The sequence below is a fragment of the Mustela nivalis genome, assembly GCF_964662115.1.
Source record: "Mustela nivalis genome assembly, chromosome: 6".
NCBI lineage: Eukaryota > Metazoa > Chordata > Mammalia > Carnivora > Mustelidae > Mustela > Mustela nivalis.
Genome location: NC_139025.1, coordinates 150639046 through 150656570, shown reverse-complemented (window position 1 = coordinate 150656570; position 17525 = coordinate 150639046). Strand labels below are relative to the sequence as shown.

The following is a 17525-nucleotide window of genomic DNA, read 5'->3' as shown; positions in this document are numbered from 1 at the left end:
TCCACACGCCCTCTAACTGGACACTAAAGTTGCCCACCGCTTGTGCCTTTGGTGGGTCCAACACCATTAAAAGTGGATCCTCATCTTCCCCAGGTCTTAATTGGCTGAAAAGCGAAGTGACAGGTTTCATTCTCTGTCCAGCAGCAGAATGGGATCTAAGGGCGTGTCACAAATGGGGGGGGGGGGATGGTGATGGGCTATTCAGAGACAAGAGGCAGGACCCGGCAGATAAGAGATCTCATCCACCAGACAGATAACGGGGCTCCAATGACAAAGGAGCTTGAAGCCGTCGCTGGTGTATCGAGAGAAAGGAAGAGCATATTAAATTTTAAACAAAGCCCACCCAGGGGAAGCCTCCAGCCTCCCTCTCCCGGCCCGCGCCTCTCATTTCCAGCACAGGTTCATAGAAACTGAAACATCCGACCCTCATCTCAGGGGGCTGGGTTTTGTGTGTGTGGTTTTTTTGTTGTTGTTGTTGTTTTTTGGAACCCAACGGGCAGCAGCTGGCATGCTGGGTCTCTGGGTGGGAGAGGGGCAGCCTGGGCCTCTAGGAGCCCCTGTGGCCTTTCCACCAGGCCTGGGAGAGCAGGTGCAGAGAGCCAGGAAGGAGCGGTGGTGACACGCTTGAATGTGCCAGATCCCGAAGGTGGGCACCAGCCTGGGTGTCCCCGGCACAGCAGAGGAAGGAGGGAAGCTAAGAAGCAGGGAAGGTCTTCAGAGGCCATGCCAACCAAAACTGCCCCAAAGAACGGGCTGACACGCAGGAGGAAGAGAGTCGAAAAGGAGGAAGAGCGAGTGTGAAGCTGGAACAGGAAGGCCCGATTTAGCCTGAGCAAATGTTACTTCCTCCGTAATTCCATCAAGCCTTCCTCCAGCCCAGCGGTGCAGGAGTCAGGCTGGCGCGGCTGGAGGTCTGGGCAGACGCATTCCTCCCCTGGGGAGGAGGCGGGGGGGTTGCATAGAAAATCCCCAGGACCTGTAATCCCAAACCCCAAGCCAGGTCGGGAGGAGCAGCCTTGGTCTCTGGCCTCAGGGTGGGATGTCGGCTGTTCGGGCATCCTCTTGGAAGAAAGACTGCCAGAGTTCCCCACCACTCTGGAACCCTCGAAGCCAGGACCGTCCCAGGCCTTCTAAGGGTGGGTACCTGGAGGTTTCCCTGGGGAGCCGAAGGCTTGCCCAGCTGCCAGTGATCTGAGCAAACCCAGCCCTCGGGTCCCCCAGCAAGCTCAGGCTGCTGCCCCGACACCGACTCTCCATCAGCACGTGCTCCCCGTTTGGAAAAGTGATGTCTGAGAACACCCAGCCGGGGCTTAAAAGAAAAGGCCTTTGGATTTACCCAAAAGGAGGAAAAATAACAGTATAACCTTCCTGGAGGGCTGTTTAGCCATCAGAAAAGAGCCTTTAGAACGTGTCCTTGGCCCAGGGATTCCCTTCTAGAAACAGATCCCAAGGAATAATCAAGGCTGTGGGCAAAAATACCCAACAACGTCCCTTAGCAGACAGGAAGAGAGAACATACTGGAAACGCAAGGAGGCTGCTTAACTGTATTGTGGTCCTTCTGTTTGAAAGAATATTATGCAGACCCCCCCCCTTTTTTTTTTAAAGATTTTATTTATTTATTTGACAGATAGAGATCACAAGTAGGCAGAGAGCCCCATGCGGGGCTGGATCCCAGGACCCTGAGATCATGACCTGAGCCGAAGGCAGAGGCTTTAACCCACTGAGCCACCCAGGCGCCCCTATTGTGCGGTCCTTTAAAGTGAGCTAGAGTCGATGAGCTTAGGAGGCGTACGGAAGCTGAGTCCCTATATGTCACACCTGAAACTAATGTAACACTGTATGTTCACTCTCCTGGAATTAAAACGGGAAAAAAAATAGTGGTGCCTGGGTGGCTCGGTTGGTTAAGCATTTGGTTGGTCCAGGGGTCCTGGGATTGAGCCCCACAGAGGCCTCCCTGCTGGGCGGGGAGGATGGTTCTCCCTCTGCCTCTGCCCCTCCCCCTGGCTCGTGTGTGAGCTCTCCCTCTCTCTCTAATAAATAAATAAAATCTTTAAAAAAAAATAAATTAAGTGACTTGGAGGAAGACATTTAACTCCATGAAAATTTTAATCACAAATTGTTACAGAAGAGAAAAAAAAAAGGAAAGAAAAAAGTAACATGAAGGTACACATGGTATGATCTCTTTTTAATTAAAAAAATATAGGCTGGAAAGGCATATAATATACTGAAATATTAATAATTATAGAAGGATTTTGTTTTCACCTTTTTGCCTGTTTATGTTTCCTAAATTTTCTGCAAAAATCATAAATCTCTTTGTAACAAGAAAAAAAAATCAATAAAATCTATTTTCTAAAAAACAAAAGGAAGAGATCCAAGAGCCAAGAGACTGTTCATTCCTTGGACATTCAAACCTGAACTGGATTTGGAAAACAAACAAACAAACAAAAAAACCCCCCAAACTGAACAGACATCTTAAAACCACCTAAGAATATTTTCAAGAGCTAAGGGGTAGTTTCCAGCAAAGAGGAATTAAAATCTCTGGGAGGTCGGAGTGAGTGCAGGCGGGGTGTGAGTCATAAGCAAGACAGCCAACCCCCCCAGAATACTCAGAACCCAACTTCTCTGTCCAGGTCTTTCAAGTAATTGCCACCGGGAGAGGGAAACAGAGCAAGCAGTGGGGCCAAGGTGCAAAAAGGCAAAACAAACATTTCTTTTGTCCTTTGTGGAGGACGGGACAATAGCTTTCTCTTTAAACAGTAAATTTAAAAAGGGTGGTGGGAGAGGCCAGTTCCTGAGCTCAGATGGGTTAACCTACCTGGATAGGGAATAAATTTTTTTTTAAAGATTTTATTTAGTTGACAGAGAGCGAGCACAAGTAGGCAGAGAGGCAGGCAGAGAGAGAGGGAGAAGCAGGCTCTCCACTGAGCAGGGAGCCTGATGCGGGGCTTGATCCCAGGACCCTGAGATGGTGAGCTGAGCTGAAGGTAGACACTTAACTGAGCCACACAGGGGACCCTAGGGAATCATTTTTACAACAAAGGCATAAAAGCTCTAAGAGGGGGGGTTGGCGGGGGGCTGGATGGCTCAGTCGGTTAAGGGTCTAACTCTTGATTTCAGCTCAGGTCACCATCTCAGGGTCGTGAGACCAAGCAAAGGTAGAGGGCGTGGTTCTGTTCTGGGAGTGGAGTCTGCTTGGGATGCTCTCTCTCCTTCTCCCTCTGCCCTCCCCTCTGCTCGCACACATGCTCTCTCTGTTTCTAAAATATAATAATAATAACAATAACAATAAAATAAGATAAAATAAAATTGGGGTTTGGAGGACAGATTCCGACAAGCTCTGTAACTGAAACAAAAGAACTTAGCTGATGTTACACAGAAGTTCTCCTGGAGAATGAGCTAGAACCCAGGAGGACTGGAACTGGAACACTCGGGAGGGCATTAAGAGTACTCAGCACACGATTTATAGAAGTTGGCCTTTGCCTAACAGAGATGACCTAGAGCCCAAGGAAGGAACAGTTCCATAGAAGATGGTCTTAATTATTTCAAGCGTCAGGAAAACCCAAGGAGGAATCATGGCAGACATCTGAATTTCTCCAGTGCTCTTTATGATCAAAAGCTTTAAAGTCTACCTCTAATAATAAAAAGAATTTATTCATTTGAGGAACGTTTGCTGAGTGCCTCCGACCCACACATGCACTCAGTGAACGGCTGGGTACAAACTTTACACAGGGACAGCTCTGTGATGTTCAGGGCACTTCCACCAGCCAGACAAACACGAATGGACAGGGTAGGAGGGTGGGCCACTGGGGCGGATCCCTTGTCAAGATACCAAGTAGCATCTCGACAGGGGTTGGACGTGCCGGCTCAGGCCCAAAGATCCTAAAGATTTCTTACCCCCTTTATAAGTCCTCGGCCCCAAAGGACCCTGCCTCTTTCTTAAGAAATGATGACTCCAGCTCAGAAAATAAATGTGATGCCACACACGAGGACAGGTGGTGCTGGATGATTTTGTAGCTCTTAAAGACATCAAATTCTTCCCCCGGGTGAAGCTGTACCTATAAATTACAGCCTCGTATTATACACGGCCAACACCTTTAGCTTTGTTCTCCTACAGCATTTCTCCTTGACAAAAAAGAAGCTGTCAATACTCTACTTTGAAAACAGCATAGAAGACCAAAAAAAAAAAAAAAAAAAAAAAAAAAAAAGGAAAGAAAAAGAAAAGGAAAAAAAAAAAAAGGCAAGCAAGCACTTTTCCTTCCCTTTAATTAAAGGGATGCCATCCACTTGCACCTCTGGATAGAAAAATAGAAACAGAAAATTATTCTTCCAGAATCTTCTAAGTACCAAGTGCCTTTAGCCCTAAAAACTTCTCCGCCATTTAACAAAGTGAAAGCCCCGGCTTCAGGCTTCAGGCACCAGGAAGTGTTCCCTCAGCACCTGGCAGCAGCTGGTACCTACCTGAGGCCAGTTCACAGACAGTAATAAAAGCTCCCTTGAAATAATGTTAAGGTTCAGACACTCTGATAAAAGCTGGGAACTTCAAAGGTAGGGCTGCAAAGCCCATCCCTAATCCTCCTCATTGTGTCTGATGTGGCTGGCTGGGCTCGGGGGGCTGTCTCCACCACCTACTGCCTGAGCTCTGCCCCATAGGCATTTGAGAGCCAGCAAGCCAGCTGGGGGAGGTGGGACAGAACTTTCCACTCTCTCCCTTGGGAGGGGTGGGCCTTTGGCCATGGTGTACAGCCAGTGCTCTTTTACCAATGGGATGTCAGTTAAAAATAAGGGAGGAAAACAAGACAAAAAAAATACTTCTCTACAGACAGGAGCCCAGTGGCTCTGGAGTGATAACTAGATTCAATGCCAGGTTCCAGGGCTCTCTCCGTGAACTTGAGCACATCATTTCGGACTTGAAGCTTCAGTTTCTCTGTCTATAAAAATGGTAACCTCACAGGTGAGGGGAGTAACTAAGATGCCCTGTGTGAAAACGCAGAGCAAAGGTGAGGTTTTTCTTCCCATCTTTCCTTATTTCCACCTTAACCTCCTCCTTTTTTTTTTAAAACCTTAACTTCCTTTTTAAAAGATTTTATTTATTTATTTGACAGAGAGATCACAAGTAGGCAGAGAGGCAGGCAGAGAGAGGTGGGGGGAAGCAGGCTCCCCGCTGAGCAGAGAGCCCGATGTGGGGTTCGATCCCAGGACCCTGAGATCATGACCCGAGCCCAAGGCAGAGGCTTAACCCACTGAGCCAACCAGGTGCCCCTTAACTTCCTTCTTTAAAAATAATTTTTTTGGGGGGAGGTTAGGTAGGATATGCGCATAAGGCATAAAATTCGAGATGTATGAAAAGTAACCTTGCAGAGCTACTGCAGACAGGCAATTCTGTCCTGTCCTCTCTCATTTAAGAAAATATTTCAGTGACCAGGACCACACGGATACACAGGGAAACATTCACATTCTTTTTTGCAGCTGCACAGACTGCATTGTATGATCATAGGACAATTTATTTATCTGTTCCCTCCTGGTGGACATTAAGATTTTCTTTTTATTTTCTATCTTTTTTTGGGGGGGGGGCTTCTTACTTTTACAATCAATGATGTAATGAACTGTCTTGAAAAATGCTTGTTTTGCATGTTATGTCACAGACCTGTGAGAAAAATTCCCAGAACTGGAATTGCTTGTGCACTCTGGATTTTAATAAATATTGTCAAAATTCTCACTGTACAACATGCACTCTACAGACAATGACGGGAGTATCTGTTCCCACTAGGACTTCTCCAGAATAGAGTTAACTTGCATCTCTCTAATTAGCAGAGGGCTGAGCATGGTCTTACAAGGTTAAGAACCATTTGTATTTCCTTTTCTGTGAACTGTCCATGTTTGTAGCCTCTTTTAAAAATTGAGTTGAGGGGCGCCTGGGTGGCTCAGTGGGTTAAAGCCTCTGCCTCCAGCTCAGGTCATGACCCTAGGGTCCTGGGATGGAGCCCAGCACTGGGCTCTCTGCTCAGCGGGGAGCCTACTTCCCCCCACCCCCCACTGCCTACTTGTGATCTCAGTCTGTCCAATAAATAAAATCTTTTTTTTAAAAAAGATTTTATTTATTTATTTGACACAGAGAGAGAGAGATCACAAGTCGGCAGAGAGGCAGGCAGAGAGAGAGAGAGAGAGGGAGAAGCAGGCTCCCCACTGAGCAGAGAGCCCGATGTGGGGCTTGATCCCAGGATTCTGGGATCATGACCTGAGCTGAAGGCAGAGGCCTTAACCCACTGAGCCACCCAGGTGCCCCAATAAATAAAATCTTTTAAAAAAAAATTGAGTTGAGGGACGCCTGGCTCCGTTGGTGGAGCATGTGACTGGATCTCTGGGTCATGAGTTTGAGCCCAACGCTGACCCTAGAGCTACCTGAAAAAAAAAAAGATGAAATAAAATAAAACATAAAAAAAAAGTTGAGCTGTCTTTTTCCTAATGATTTGTAGGAGCTCTTTAGATATTAAGGAAACCACTCTATCTATGACCTATGTTGCAAAAATGTTCTCTAGTTTTGAGAACTAGGAGACTCTTCTGATTCCATTTATGTTGATTTTAGCCACACAGAAATTTCTTACTTGTGTATAAATATGTCAATCTTTTCTTTTATGGCTTCTGGGTTTTAAGCCATAGTATCTCCTGGGTTCATTTTTTTATATTTACCATCTTTAAGCCATCTGAAATTTATTGTGTTATAGTGTTTTCATTTAAAAAAAAAAGATTTTATTTATTTATTTAACACAGAGAGAGAGATATCTCACAAGTAGGCAGAGAGGTAGGGAGAGAGAGGGAAGCAGGCTCCCTGCTGAGCATAGAGCCCGATTCGGGGCTTGATCCCAGGACCGTAAGATCACAACAACCAGAAGCAGAAGAGGCAGAAGCTTAACCCACTGAGCCACCCAGAGCCCTTAGTTTGTTTATTTTTTAAAGAAAGCCATCAAATTGTCATTTTAAGTCACACATTTTAAAATGCCATCTTTATTCATATCAAATTACCTTTAATTTGCCTCTGAGTCCCTTCTCTTTTTTCCTCTTCAAATCCTGCCCAGCTGCTTCAAATCATGCTCCTTCTCTCCATGGCTCTCACATCCCTCAATTCCACTTGTGAGCCAAGACTTGATCCATGTTATCATGACGGACAATCATGCAAATTGTGCTGAATCCCAGAACAAGTGAAGATCTCAGAAGCATCCCTTCATTTTACAGCTGAGGATACAGAGATCCAAAAAAGTAAACTGGACTCATCTAAGACTACGGGGCAGGTTTGTGCTTCGATTTTTTTTTTTAATTCTATCCAAGAAGAAGACAAGACTTGATTTTGCTCAATGAATAGGTCTCTATTAAGCAACTACGATGGCCAACAGTGCACCAGGTGCTGGGGTTCCAGAAATAAAGGGCACCGCTCCCAGCTTTCCAGAAACTCAGAATCCAATGTGGGGTCTAAACACGCACATCTACAGACTAAGGGGTAAGGCAACAGGGGCCAACGGATGTGGGAGAGCAGGTCGATTCTGCAAGGGATGGCTCCGAAGATACATGGTTTTTAATTGGGCCTGGCATGACCAGGACTTTGTCCAAATATGTAGAGAAACTATTTGGCAATAGGGAAACGATGAGACAAAGTAGGGTGTCTGGTCATATAAAATTAGGAAGGAAGTAATCTGGTTTCGTGTTGCTATGGGTGGGCTTTCAAAAAAAAAAAAGGCTCCATTGAGGATCTGCGGTCATTGCCAAGCCCTGGAGACAGCACACTAAGAATTATAAATAAATGGACCCACCTGAAGGGCCTTCAGGTGTCTGGTAGAAAGCACATATCCTCTGTGGAAGAAAGAACTCTCATTCTGTATTTCAAATAATCCTCGCAGATAGAATTCCAACAAACATAAACTCACAATCAAAAATCATGAGACATGGGGCCCCTGGGTGGCTCAGTCGGTTAAGCGTCTGCCTTCGGCTCAGGTCACGATTCCAGGGTCCTGGGATGGAGACCCACGACAGGCTCTCTGCTCTATGGGGAACCTGCTTCTCCCTCTCCCTCTGCCTGACATTTCCCCTGCTTGTGCTCTCTCTCTCAAGTAAATGAATAAAATCTTAAAAAAAAAATCATGAAACATACAGGGATACCTTGTTAAGCACTTGGTTAAGCATGTGACTCTTGATTTTGGCTCAGGTCAGAGCCTGCCTTGGGCTCTGTGCTCAGCGGGGAGTCTGCTTGAGGATTCTCTTTCCTCTCCCTCAGCTTCTCCCTCCCTCATGCATGCTCTCTCTCTCTCTCTCACTCAAATAAATAAATAAATCTTAAAAGCAAAAGCAAAAATCATCAAACACATAAGAAGCGAGCCCTCAAGAGTGGGAATAAGCAGAAGCATCGTAGGACAGAAGTGTCCCTGTAAACATTTTAGAGACTGGAATTATCGGATACAGAATCCAAAAGTAAGAATAGTTAATGTGATTAATAAAATGGGGAATTAACACAAGTAAGGAGTAAGAGATTATTAAAAAACACAAACCACCATGTGTCCTCAGAAAAGGATAAAATAGAAACAAAGAAATAAAAAAATATAATTATCCAGATTAAAAACTCAAAGGATGAGCATCAAAAATTGTAACTGCAACAGAAACATGCAAATAAATATTAAAATTTGTGAGTCAATATTGATACTAACAATACTTCTGTGGAAGGGTTAACCAGAAGGTTAGAGATAACTAAAGAGAGAATTAGTGAGTTGGAAGACAAGTAAGATATTATCCAGAAAACATTACAAAAAACCCAAAAGACTGAAAATGAAATGAAAGTTAAGAAACATAGAGGACAGAGTAAGATCTACCTTACATCTAACTGGAGTTCCCAAAAGAGAGACCAGAGAGAGCTAATAATGGAAAGATAACATTCCAAGAGGTTAACTGCTAAAAATCCTTTAGAGCTGATAAAAGTCACCAATCTTTGGTTTCACCCAATGAATCCTTAGCCAAAGAGATTCAAAACCACTCCTAAGGAAATAATAATGAACTACAGAACATACAAATGAGTGTGCATACGTGTGCGCGCACACACACACACACACACACACACACACACAGACATCCCACCACCACCATCAATAACAACCAGGCAGAAGATAATACTTGAGAATTGTGCTACCAATTTCTCAACATCAACAACCGGCCAGAAGACAATGGAATACTATCTTTATTTACTTTATTTTAAAAATATTTTATTTATTTATTTTAGAGAGAGAGTGCTCATGCACAAGCAGGGGGAGAGCAGAGGGAGAGGGAGAGGGAGAAGCAGACTCTGCACTGAGAGTGGAGCCAGATTTCAGGATCCTAAAATGATGTCCGGAGCCAAAATCAAGAGTCCCATGAGCGGACCACCCAGGCCTGACTGTAATACTAACTTTACATACTCAGAGAAAATAGCTACCAAGCTAATGTTTTATACCCACTAAAACAATGCGTTAACAACAAGGATGACACACGATTTTAGCCAAACAGAAACTGAAAAGTTTATGACTAAAGGTCTTCACCACATGGGGTTCTGATCTCAGAAGGTAGGTCTGAAATGCAAGGAGAAATCTAAGTAAACAAAATGGAAAACAGGTGGAAAATCAAACCAAAGGTTAACTGCACAGAACATTAAAAATAAATTCCCCCGGGGGGCCTGGGTGGCTCAGTCGTTTAAGCCTCCCTCTTCATTTCAGTTCAGGTCACGATCTCAGGGTCGTGAGATTGAGCCCCAGGTCCTGCTCTGCACTGGGTGGGCATGGAGTCTGCTCCCTCTCCATCTCCGTCTGCCCTCCCCTCTCCCGCTCTTTAAAAAAAAAAAGTAATTGCCTCATTTGTGGAACTGAAAAGAGAGAAACAAGATGTATCTAAACCCCTGTGTGACAACTGAATGTGTCACAACAGTGACTTTACATAAAGCATTCCAAGGTCGTTGCATTATTTGAGAAAAGATAGAGACACCACCTAATTTTATACCTTCTACAGTCTGCATGCATTAAAAGAATAGAAACAGTGTATAACCTGCAACATAGGAGAGGAAAAAACAAAGTGAAGGGAAGAAAGAAAGAAAAAAAAACTTTTAATCAATTAGAAAAAATGAACAGGGGCGCCTGGCTGGCTCAGTCGGTCAGTGGAGTGTGCAACGCTTGTTCTTGGGGTGGTGGGTTTGAGCCCCATGATGGAAGTAGTGATTACTTAAAAATAAAGTCTTTAAAAAGTTAAAGAATGAATGAAGACTTAGAAACAGAAGAAAGAGAAAGCACAAACTAATAAGATGGCAGAAAGAGATCCATACATATCTAAAACTAAAAACCAATGTTAACCCAGCTCTGGACCGTTTACAGGACACATGAAGACAGGGACATAGGGTAAGAGTCTGAAACCACAGCCAAGGAAGGGAAACGAGCAGCAGAGAGCCATGGCAGAGGCACCAAACTGTTGCCAGGAGAGGAGGGAATGGCAGAAAACAGTAGGATCAGAGAGGCAGGGAGAGAGCCCCGAGTGATAAGCCAACACTCTCCACGAAAGTATCTGGGACAGAGAAGTCAGGTAAGTAGAGGCCCTTAAACGGGCTGCCAGGTGTGATCTGGGGGGTGGGCCAGGGGCCTTTGTAAGAGCAGGGAGGAGAAGGGGGTTAAATGTTCTCCTGTTTCAGAGCTGGAGAGAAGAGTGGGAGAGAGGAAGCAGGGACAGACAGGGTGAACTCTTCTCTGAAGTCCTGGGGGGAGAGAGTGATATGGTAATTGGGGAGAGGCAGGGCCAAAGGAGAATGTGGGGTGCACAGGCCTAGGGAGGCAGCTGGGGCAGGGCACAGGGGATGTAGGGGTGGGACTGATGGTAGGCACTGACGTCCCAGCTCGGGGCAGGGGTGGGCAGGAGTGTTAGGGGATGGGAAGAATCCTGAATGTCAGAGCTGACCTGCTTTCAGGTAATGGCAAGACCACAGTGAACGCATCCCCGTCAGCCCCCAAAGGGTACCTGATGCTTTTCAGAAGGCCGGAGGGGATGCGGTCCTTGTGAGGACATTGTGATATGGTGCACAAAACCACCACCAAAGCTTGGCTCTTGCTTTTTACCGAACGCACACGGGAGAGCTCTCCCCATCTGGAGACCCATCCCACCGCTGCCCCACTGGGAACGGGATGGGGTCATGGAAGGCGTTCAAACATGACCCAGAAGACAAACCACACATCACCAAGAGTCGTCACAGAAGTTACAGCTTCCCGTGTAAATCTGGAGCGAGGATCCACTCCTGCTTTCTGTGTGATCATTCTTCCCTGATTTTGATCCCCTTAAATATTACACACCGGGGCTACAGAAGGAAGAAAGGGAAAGCAGTCGGGCCACAACATGATCCGCTACCCTCAGCTTCCGATGGCACTGAAAATCCTCACGTTTCCAACACGTCTCTCAGTACTTCCAAAATATACACACAATAGAGCGTATAGATTTAATATCAGAAACGCCTTTACGATATCAGTTGCAGAAGACAGAATTAAAACCCCCGTACAGGTCAACCCACTTCTCCTAGTCCCTTTATTCCACTTATAAATATATAGATTAGAAAGATAATACACACTGATAAAAATTCACATAACACAGAAATGAATTAAAGAGAAAACAAAAGGCTTCTGTATTTGGGGGTAAGGCGCTGGGGATGGGGGAAGGGTCAGGTCTTCGAGCTACACACATTAATTAGTAAGTAGTAAGAACCAGTCATTTTACCTTTTTGCTGCTGATTCGACATACGTTTTTGGCCCTGCTTTGGCTTCTCACATCTTTTAATCCCCCTTTTGGAATCTACCCCAGTCTCTTGCCACCAACTCACACCTTATTCGACAGTGCATGTCTTTGAGCACCTCCCGCCCAAAGCTAGAATCTTTAATTTAGCCTGGCCGTCTTGTTTTCTAATTTGTTTTTCTTTTCCTTTCTTTCTTTCTTTCTTTTTTTTTTTTATCCTGAGCAAACAAAAATGAGTTGGGCCCAACAGTGACACAGGCTCTCATGGGCTAGCCCAGCAACCAGGTGCGATGTGCAACCTGTTTCCTCGGGAAAAACCTTTCTGTTTTGCGCATGAGCAACCGGGAGACACTTAACCGGAAATCGTAGGGACTTCCATAACCTCCACCTCTGTTCTGCCAGAAGCGTTCTCCCCTAGTCCCACCTGCCCCGTTAATGACGAGAGGCTTTGTGAGCAGGGACGCTCTGGGGCCCGACTGTCCAGTGCCAGGCCTGCTTCTGACACTTGACCTCCGGAAAGCTCTTCAACCTAAATGACCAGATATACAGCAAGTGCTTACCACGGGGCCCAGTCCTTGGCAAGTGCTGTGTCCTAAGAGAGTTGGGGAGATTGGTTAAGAAAGGCATTTGCCCCTAGTTCGGGGAGACCACAGACCCCTTGGAAGCTGGCGAGTGCTCTGGGTGCAAAGTGCACGCTCACCCCTGTTACCCCCGGCACAGGTGCACATGCAACTCAAGTACCCCCTCCCCGCCACCCTTTCCCCCGCCGCTGGTCCTCTCTACACTGATGTGGGGATCTCAGGCGCGAAACTCTGTGGCAAGGCTTTAAGTCTCATGTTCACAAGCAATGGGCTATTGAGCAACTCCCCCGTTTCAGGTTCCGCTTTCGGCAGAATTGTTACACCTTTCTTCCCCAAAGCCCTTCTGACCCTTGCCCGTTTTGCTCTCGATTCAGGCCAGATCCTCCCTGGGTCACCTTAAGACCATCTCTCTGCATGCAACAAAGCTGCACATGCTCTCTGCAAATCATTCTGATCCTTCCCCACAGCCCTCGATGGTGGGGCCGCTTGTGCAGCATCTACTGACGGCAGGCCATGGCTCGGACCCGTGCCTGCTGAGCCCTCCCACACCCCCACCAGGCCCCCGCAGAGGTGGAAGCTATAGACGCCCGGGCCCTTGTTCTTAATAAGCTTGGAAAGAGCGCAAACCAGCAAAAGCCAAAGATGACAGAGGCCAGGAGGAACTCATGAGATGATCTAATTCCCTCATTAACCAGGGAAGTAACTTTCCCAGTGGCCACCCCACTCATTCACGGCTGACAAGCTCCCGGCTCAGTACTTGGATTCCTTTGGCATGTCTCAGACTGTACCATGCAGGTGAGTTGCATAAAAATGCAGTTTCTGCACTTCTGACAGGCTCCTGGGCCGCGATGCTGATGCTGGGGGTGCCGGGACCGCTTAGAGGAGAAAGGGTTTATGTCAAGGTTAATGGACTGTCCCACCCTGGCTAAAAGCCTCTTTGCCCACCCTTCCCGTGGCTGTTTCAATGGCCTTTCTTCAGGAAAGCTCCCTTCTCCTCCATCCTCCCTGATTATCGGCTCCCACGGCCTCTGTACCATTCTCCCTTTGAAGCGTTTATAACAACTGTAATTAAAGAGTATTTGTATAATTATTAGTTCAGTGTCTGTCTCCCAGGGAGACTACAAGCTGCATGAGGTCGGGCCCAGCACAGAGACTGGTAAATCATACTGTCAATGAAAGGGGAGCCCTGGTGCTCTAGGAGACCCTGGCCCAGAACCCTGGAGTAGAAAGGGAACATTTGGGGGCGCCTGGGTGGCTCAGTTGGTTAAGCGACTGCCTTTGGCTCAGGTCATAATCCCAGGGTCCTGGGACTGAGTCCCGCATTGGGCTCCCTGCTAAGTGGGGAGCCTGCTTCTCCCTCTCCCCTCTGTCCCTCACCCTGCTTGTACTCTCTCTGTCAAATAAATAAATAAGATCTTAAAAAAAAAAAAAAGAAAGAAAGGGAAAGTTTACACCCATGGAAAACACCTTCTGGAGGCCTCAAAGGCCAACAGATGATACTTCTAGCTTTAGAATTCCCAGCAGTTTTAAATACATCCCAACTAAAATTTAAGCTGAAAAGGATACTTCAAAAAAAAAAAAAAACATCTAAATGTTTATCAGGAGCAAAATAGTCCCAGATCTGGTACTAGCCATTCTGCTTGGGGGATAGTTAGGCCTCTCAAAGAAGCATTCCCTTAGCGTCTTCCTTGGGTGAATGGTCTTGGAGCACAGTGTGGGCTCTGGCTGTGGGAGCAGAGGGCACGCGCCCTGACCAGCCTCACTCTACTACAGACCAAATGTTCCTTTTTGAGTTCTCTTGCTGCCACCCTTTTGAGGAACCCCAAAGCGCTGAGGCCTCAGCATCTTGGTGTGGGGACAGATGCCTGACCTCGTTGCCAGGGAGGCAAAGTCCGAAGCCAGACAGCCGGGGTTCAAGTTTATCAGCTCTGTGCCCTGGGACAAGTGACTCAACTCCTCTGTGCTCTAGTTTCCCCATCTGCCAAATGGGAACACGAAGGGACATGACATACACAAAGAGCACAAGCCCGGCCTCAGATACGTGATTATTACTGTTTTCTGTCTATGCAGTGCAATTTGAGATCTCTCTGTTGTTTTGCACAATCTCTACCCAGTGCCTCCACCTATTCCGGACCGACTCTTCCCAGCTCCTCCTGCCTTACCTGTCTGGAGCTTGTTTGAAGCCATGACTCACTGCAAAACTCTGCAGGTTCCATCAATCACCTTCCCATCCCCGCCTCTGTGTGTCACTCGTGGGTTCCTTCTGGGAGGGAGGTCTCTTTCCCAGTGCCTAGTACACTTACTCGCCAAGTATTACAGAGGGCCCACCATGTGCCAGGCTTTGCTCTGGGCACAGGGGCTCAGCAATGAACACAGACTTTCTACCCTCACGAGCTGACGTTCTAGGAGGAGATCTGGCCCATGAACAGATACCAGTTCAGGCCTCTGACTCTTCCTCACACCCATTCTTCACGGCAGATTAGTCCTAAATAAATCGTACATGAGTACAAAGCAGGAAGAAAGCAGGCCAGATCCCAAACTGCTGACTGTGACATGGGGACATCCTGTTGATGAAATGCTGCCCCACGGAACTGGGGGTCTTTGCTTCTAGTTCCCCCCAGCAGTCACCGCTGGCCTGTCAAACCCTTCAGAACAGTACATGGGCAACACACCCGGACAATAAGGCTTTCCATCTACCTGTCCTCTGCAGGCAGCATACACCCATGGTTTCCTTATTCTCAGAGCCATGCTCTTTGGACAGAGCCTGATTCGGGACCCCCCTGCAGGAAGAGAGGCCATGGCCTTGTGTTGAAGAGCACTGGACATGGACTCTAGAAGCTCACATTCAAATGCTGACTCTGCCCACAGAGTGTGGCCCTGGGCATGGAGCTTTTCTTGTGCCTCGGTATCTCTTAGAAAATCTCTGATGTGTCTTCCAGCTTAGTCTTAGGGTTGAGATCAACCATCATTAACAGGAGACTCAGCAGACGCAGAGATGCCTTCATTCAGCAACATGAGCCTGGGACCCGGTGGTGAGCAAGCACCCTCTGAGACACACCCGCCTTCTCCATTATTTACTCCCGTCTAACTTCAAACTTGAACTTTTTAAGCAGACTCTGATAGAAATATCTCTGGGCCCCAAGGCAACCCTAAAATAGAAGTCATGCAAAATCTCCGGTGGTCCCATTAGTCTCCCTTCCTTCAATTTGAGAACGGCTCCAGACCTTGTCTGTCTCCTTGTCTCCAGACAGCGAGCCTAAAATAAGTCCCCTTGGTAGGAAATGCCCGGTTGGAATGGAAGGGACCCCAGTACGGAACAAATGACCTGCCGGCCACACACCACAGGACAAGGACTCACCTAGGAATCTGCCTGGAGAAGAGTGAGCGCCTATCCCCATTTCAACTCAATGCAACTCCCTCCATAGACAAGTGGGCAACCAGGAGAAACCACAGGAAAGAAAATGTGACCCAAACGCGCCCCCCCCCCCAATTCAAAAGAAAGCAGCTCTACTCCCATTGCCCTAGAGTGAGAAAGCCAGGTCCTGCAGGTGTCTGGAGCACGGGAATGCAGCTGGAGCTGTAGGTGATCAATTAGGGTCAGGCGGGTGCCTGGCCCAGGGTGACATGTGGCTCATGGGCCAGTTAATAAAGGCATCAAGAAAATTCTAGAAAACAATATTCCCTTTTAAAATAAACAAGAAAGCTGGGGTGCCTGGGTGGCTCAGTGGGTTAAAGTCTCTGCTTTCGGCCCAGGTCATGATCGCAGGGTCCTGGGATCGAGCCCTGCATCGGGCTCTCTGCTGGGTGGGGGAGCCTGCTTCCCCTCCCCCACCTGCCTCTTTGCCTACGTGTGATCTCTGTCAAATAAATAAACAAATAAAATAAACAAGAAAGATACGATCATACTGGGTCACCCCCCAAAAACTGGACAGGCCCCTGGCTTAATCACAAACACTAAAAATACATGTTTTATGTCTAATGACAATTCGGGGTGGTTTTCTTCCCTTCTCCCATAAGACCCGGTACTCTGAAGGCCCCCTTCCCCCAGAAAAGCACATTGGGGTGCAGGGCCAGGGCCCTCTACTTGGGAGAAATGAACTTTGACTGTTGTTGCTTACACGTGTACAAAGGCAGAACTCAAAGAGTAGCTTCAAAGTTGGCTGGGTGACCCCCAATGGTGCAAAGTCCTGCTTTGCACACCTGTGGGGGAATTTTTTGTGAATTTCCCAGGCGCCCAAGAGAACCGTTTCCCTCCGCTCCAGGTCCACACCGGCTAGGAGTTTCCACTTTGCATAGAAATAAAGGCGCTCAGGGCGTTCTTAACAGTTAGGGCGCTCAGCCTGCAGCTCAAAGGTGGGCCACCAGGATGGTCATTCGCGGACCGCTCAGACAGGGAAGGACGAGCACCTCGCAGGGTCCCTGTGAAAACGCACCCAGACTACGGCTCTGCCTTCGCCCCAACCAACGCTGAGCTTAGAAATACACTAAGGGCCGTTTCGGGTTAGTTAAAACCCACGCCAGCACCTCCCAGGGCTCTTAAATCTTCCCAAACTACAGCTCAGACTGGAGGGAAGCAGTTGCAGCGACCATAAAAGTCATCTTAAAAGGCAAGTTGGAAAAAAACCCGATACGCACTAGTTAGCAAGTCCGCAGTTCGGGGGGCGGTGGCACCAGGGCCGGATCTGCGGGATCCGCGCGCCTGCAGGGGCTGCCCCGTCGGTCCCCGGGTCCCCGCGCCCACCCGGGAGCCTCCCGGCCCCCTAATCTGACGCCGCCGATCACACCCCACAGCTCCGTCCAATTAGGAAAATGACCGCGAGGAGACAGAGAGGGGCGACGAGGAAGGGGAAGTGAAACTAGGGAGCCTAGGGACAGGCCGTGGGGACCCCGCCAGCCGGCGAGCGCCTTCAACAGGTCCCCCGCCCGGGGCGCCCCGACGCCGGCCCGGCCGGGTTCCAGCAGCGCACCGCGTGTGGCCGCCGGCTGCCCTCCAGGGCGCCCCGGATCCCCCACCTCCTCCGCGGCGGCGCGCTCGGCCCTCCCCCGCCCCCCACCCGGGACGGCGGGGACGCGCAGCAACCGCCCCCCCACCCCACCCCCCCGCCACCCGGAGAATAAAGTTTGTGGGCAGCCGCAGGGGCGGGGCGGCGCGGCGAGGGGGTGAAACTTTGAGTC

General features: G+C 48.1%; 1 protein-coding gene across 1 annotated transcript in view; it reads right to left on the bottom strand.

Annotated features, from left to right (window-relative positions):
* The window catches only part of ZNF710 (zinc finger protein 710), a 65916-nt gene extending 48807 nt beyond the window's left edge, over positions 1–17109 (bottom strand). The window contains exon 1 of the mRNA XM_082736082.1: positions 16986–17109. The gene's annotated coding sequence lies outside the window, so the exon portion shown is untranslated. The remainder of the gene's footprint in view (positions 1–16985) is intronic.
* Positions 17110–17525: the final 416 nt, after the last annotated feature.